We start from the raw sequence: 5799 nt of genomic DNA, 5'->3' as shown, positions 1-5799 counted from the left end.
TTACTGATATAGGCCTCTGTACGCCTATGTAGATATTCCATAAAAAATCTGCCGTTTCCGGCTACAATAGTCATTCAAATCAAATCAAGTTTATTTTATATAGCCCTTCGTACATCAGCTAATATCTCGAAGTGCTGTACAGACACCCAGCCTAAAACCCAAACAGCAAGCAATGCAGGTGTAGAGCACGGTGGCTAGGAAAAACTCCCTAGAAAGGACAAAACCTAGGAAGAAACCTAGAGAGGAACCAGGCTATGAGGGGTGGCCAGTCCTCTTCTGGCTGTGCTGGGTGAGATTATACAGAACTATGCAAGATGTTTCAAAATGTTCTTATAAGTGACAAGCATGGTCAATATAATATCATGAATAATTTTCAGTTGGCTTTTCATAGCCGATCATCAAGAGTTGAAAATAGCAGGTCCGGACAGGTGGCGTTCCATAACCGCAGGCAGAACAGCTGAAACTGGAATAGCAGCAAGGCCAGGTGGACTGGGAACAGCAAGGAAGCCATTCACGCTCCTTAAGCCACAGCAGTCAACTAGCTAGCCACAGCAGTCAACTAGCTAGTCACAGCAGTCAACTAGCTAGCCACAGCAGTCAACAAGCTAGCCACAGCAGTCAACTAGCTAGGTAGCTGTTTAACTTTCTAGCACATTCACTAATTTGTTTGTAAAAAATTAACAAGTTCGTTAGCTATCACATGTTATTGTCAAACTGTCAACAGTGTAGCCAGCAAGCAACAATATATGCSAAATAACAGTCTAAAAATTACTTGAGGGCAAATCAGATTTTATTGTTCAGACACAAATGGCCAGGAATCATTTTTGTATCTGTATGTGGCTTGAAATATCCAGTTCCATGTGTTTCTTGGCTGTTGACTGCAGGAAAAAGAACATATTCGAATCGGATATACAAAAAAGTTTTGAATCACTTCAAACTGCCAGTGTGAACAAGGCTCAAGACACACCCATCTGTCAGAACATTTCCCGCAGTTGTTACTCCCCTCTCAATCACAACAAACCAACCTCCTGCAGGTTGAGMTCAGTCACTACAGGCAGATGTATGGTGAGATGCCGGAGGAATCTTTGAATATGTCAGTGGCCTACAGAGTAATATYAGAAGAATGCAATTGCTGAATTTATAGATATTATATGCGTTTTGATCATTTTCAAGTATAGTAACAGGTCCAAGTAGAATAAACAARCCTTTACATAATACCATATAAGCTAATATAATGTGTTATCGGCATTTTGTCTGGTGGTAATGGGGCTACGTTGGCAAACATGTCAGAGTGGTCATACCTTCCTGTGTGGTGTCCCGTATAAAACAGGTACKTGATTCTGCACCTGATCCTGGTGCAGATAACACAGGGTTTCTCCCTCCCCATATTAACTGATACCATTGAATTAAATAATTGAATAGGACAATACAAGTAAAAGTTMTGTCTAGTATATTATGCTGAGTGCCAGGTCTCTCTCAATTCAGAGACATCAGTATCAAGTGCCTCTGTCCATCTGGTCTTCATCACATCATCTTGCAAGTCTCTATGTGCTGGCTCCATACATGTTTCTGTGAACACATACACACACAGTCGTTGTTATATTACCAATGGCAGTTAGGATAGGTAATATCTGACACACAAACAGCTACTATGTTGAATTTTGAACAGGTCAGGTAAAACTTACCCAATTATGMTCTCCCCATCAAACGACKGAGGCTGGTGTCTGGCGAAAACCTCTACAGTCCTCTCTCAATCTGTAGAAATAGACAGAGTTGAGGCAGAGATCAACAATGACGCATGGATAAAGTCTATGGTCATGTTGAATGGAGGGGGTCGCTACACCAGTCGTCGAGGGATTCGTTGCGGTGGAGTGAGCTATAAGAGGAGGCTCATTGTAATGGCTGGAATGGCATGAAATGGAACGGAGTCAAACGTGGTTTCCATATGTTTGATGTGTTTGATACCGTTCCAATTATTCCATTCCACCTTTACAATGAGCTCTGTCTCCTATATCTCCTCCCACCAGCCTCCTCACTACACCATGAGATGTTCCAGGAGACAGAGGGAGCGATTGAAGAAGAGATGCTGAAGAGAACAAAGAGAAGAGACGCAGCGAGATGGAAGAACTGGAGGCAATGTTTGAAGGAGAGTGACAACCTGAGGAAAAACAATGAAAAATGTCTAAAAAGAAACCGCTTTGTTAAGAGCAGGTGTTGAGCAGACATGGTTCCTGCATGCGGAGCTGCTATGGGAATAGTTGAGGACCAGTTGGTGCAGCAGTAGGAGCTGCAGAAGGAGCTGCAGAAGGAGCTCTGAATGTGTCACGCATGAGCGAAGCTGTGAAAATACATGCTTGATGATACAATGAATCTGCTGTGCTATCTATCAGCCTGTCTGTTCCAGTTAAACATCACCCAGGTATAAGAAATTGCATTAAGATTCTATTATGACATATTTCATGTATCTTCAATATGGGGAGGTGGCTATTGAATTTTTCAGGGGTGTGGCGTTGTGTTGTTGTTTTTTGGTGCAATGCATTGCTAAGCTTTTAGATAGCTATGGGGTTGGTTGTTCTGTTCAATAAATTTCATGAGCAATGCAGATTATGTTCTATGTTCATTATGTCAACGCACAACTTCTTTTCAAAATCGTTTGTTGCTTGGGCTATCATGAGTGGGCCTATCTTGCAACAGGAGCCATGATTGGAGGAAAAGTTGCAGAGATTTTTCACTTCTGGTTGCAGTTCTCCATGGTATCCACTAGATGGTACCAAACCATGTGATTAGAGGTCTTCTTTTTGCTGTACACTGTGGGGTAACTGTGGGGTATAGTGTCATCCAGTGGAGGCTGGTGGGAAGAGCTATAGGATGATGGGCTCATTGTAATGGCTGGAATGGAATATATGGAACGGGATAAACAGATGGACACCACGTTTGGACGATTCCATTGATTCCATTCTAGGGGGGGGGACAGTGGGTTAACTTCAGTGCTCAGGGCAGAACAACACAGATTTTTTACCTTGTCAGCTCTGGGATTCGATCCAGCAACGCTCTAATTCCATCTCAGCCATTATAATGAGCCCGTACTCCTATAGCTCCTTCCCACCAGCCTCCTCTAGTATCATCGTAGCACCTCAGGGTTAGAGGGGAGAGACTAGGGGGACTTGTCTGACCAACATCCCATTGACAGCCCGACTAGCCAAAATCTATAACTGACCCTTACCTTAACCCTAATCTAATTTTAACCAATTTGAAAAATGAAATATCGGTTTGCACGTCAGCCACGTCATCTTAGTTTTCCCCAGGTTAGAGAGCTGTCACCATACCTCTATCCGGAATGATGATTTCACACAGGATCTAAATAYAAATCTTACAAACTTGAAGCAATGTACAATGAAAACTGAAATGTGATGTCATATACTTCTTGTATGTGCCACGAGGTGTAAGCCAACTATCATTCAATTGGAAAGTTGAGTGCTCAAGGAAAACAGAAATTGGAGACAACCAGGTCCAACTTTATGGAAACTATGTCAGATCATATTTCTTCCTTCTTCCTCCTCACAAACTTCCATTTCAAGTCAAAGGGTCAAATGTCACTTTGAAATACCAGAATGTAAATGAATGCTTTCTATTCATGAAATGTTTCATAGTGAGTTTGTTTTATTATAAGTGTGTGACTCAGCCATGATGTTACTTAATCAACCTCATTGTGTACCTTCAGTGATCTCACCRTGTGGGAATCAGCACATCTTTGTAATTTCATGTGAAAAGCAATTGTGTACGTGCTATTATCACTGTCCTGGGCAATGTCCCAAATGGCACCATTCCATTCCACACCCTATTTAGTTCACTCTACGGCTCTGGTCAAATGTAATGTGCTATATAGGCAGGGATGGGTAGTATGGGTAGTAACAGATTACAAGTAACAGGGATTATGTTTTTTTATTTGTATTATGTGTAATTGYATTACAGTTACATTCTRAAAAACAGCTGATTACATTATGGATTACTTCATCTAATATCAATATTACAATTTGATACGCTTCAGTGATGCTGCTGTTTAGTGCATAGACCTTCTGACATGGTCCCACCTCAGCAGGACTATTGTCTCTAGCTGATGGGCCATCACAGGCGTGGATGGGTTTCTGATTATATTCAGACTGGTTGAATAGGATACGCTTTCAGAACATTCATACCAGGGGTGTAATCATTAGTCCAAAAAGTTGCAAACAGCAATTAAAACATGAGTTTCTATTGAACAAATAACAATAAAACGTTAACGGGCAAACAGCAGACAGTCGCCTGGACTACATAGAGCTCTCATAAACCTACCTGTGCAGGTCCAGCCTGGTCTCATAGATTAGACGTAACACAGTAAATGTTAATCTGGGACACTCAAATGAGTATGATATCTTGTGCTTACAGAAGACAGATGGTTACTTAAGGCAAAAACGGAAGTAGGGTTGGTGGGTGGGCGGGTGGGGCGGATAGGTGGACATGTAACGCGAACATCTAGCAACCCAAAGGTTGTGTGTTTGAATCTCATCACGGACAACTTTAGCATTTTATCTAATCAGCAACTTTGCAACTACTTACTACTCTATAGCTATTTTGCAACTACTTAGCATGTTAGCTAATCCTCCCCACAACAAATTGCAATTGGTAACATATCATACAAATTGTAATTCGTACCATGCAGTATAATGCGAAATGGATGATGGACATCCACATACATAACATATGAAATGTAACATATCATACTAAMTGGCGTGTCCCAGATTTACATTTACTATGTTACGTCTACCCCTGAGTCCAGGCTGGCAGATCGATTCSTCTCGGTCTCCTTTAATCAGTGGCAAAATAAGCGCACAAGCTCCTAAACCCCTACCCTGCACACTGTACATTTACGTCTCCTCCTTTCGTATAGAAAAAATGCAACTGGTATGGATAGGCTACAGAATTTCCATGTTGGTGCCCATCACTACTGATACTCATCAWATCGATGGAAAGCTTTAGGGTGCTGCTGACAAACAGCATGTTCCAAGGGATGGGCCTGAGCATGCTGCTGTACAGAACATAGAATAGTCTTACATCATATCACTCCTTATAATGTGCTGAAAATGAACAAATCTGTGCAGCTACTTTACAATCTGTAACATGTTGTTCAAGTCTACTTTTAAAGAAGACAATGRCGAGTTTCATTATATTGAGAAATACATTCTAGGACAAAAGAAAACGAAATATTAAAATAGGTTTAAAGAACTTATAAAATATTCAGTTCCATCCAAAGTAATTGAATTAAGTTACTCATTTAGAGTAATCCTGAGGATTACGTTACTGATTACTTTGTGTCATGTAACTGRAATCAGCACGGATAAAAAATGTCAAGCAATCCGCCCAACCCTGTATACAGTGCATTTGGAAAGTTTTCAGACCCCTTCCCTTTTTCCACATTTTTTTACATTACAGCCTTATTCTAAAATGGATTAAATACAACATGTTCRTCATCGATCTACACACAATACCCCATAATAACAAAGCGAAATCAGTTGTAATTATTTTTTTTGTGCAAATGTTTTAAAATAAAAAACATAAAATACCTTATTTACATAAGTATTTTGACCGTTTGCTATGAGACTCGAAATTGAGCTCAGGTGCATCTTGTTTCCATTGATCATCCTTGAGATGTTTCTACAACTTGATTGGAGTCCACCTGTGGTAAATTCAATTGATTGGACATGATTTGGAAGGGCACACACCTGCCTATATAAGGTCCCAACCTTGACAGTGCGTGTCAGA

This window comes from Salvelinus sp. IW2-2015, linkage group LG33, assembly GCF_002910315.2.
Source record: "Salvelinus sp. IW2-2015 linkage group LG33, ASM291031v2, whole genome shotgun sequence".
Taxonomy (NCBI): domain Eukaryota; kingdom Metazoa; phylum Chordata; class Actinopteri; order Salmoniformes; family Salmonidae; genus Salvelinus; species Salvelinus sp. IW2-2015.
The sequence above is the reverse complement of the archived record's forward strand: the minus strand, read 5'-3'. Positions refer to the sequence as shown.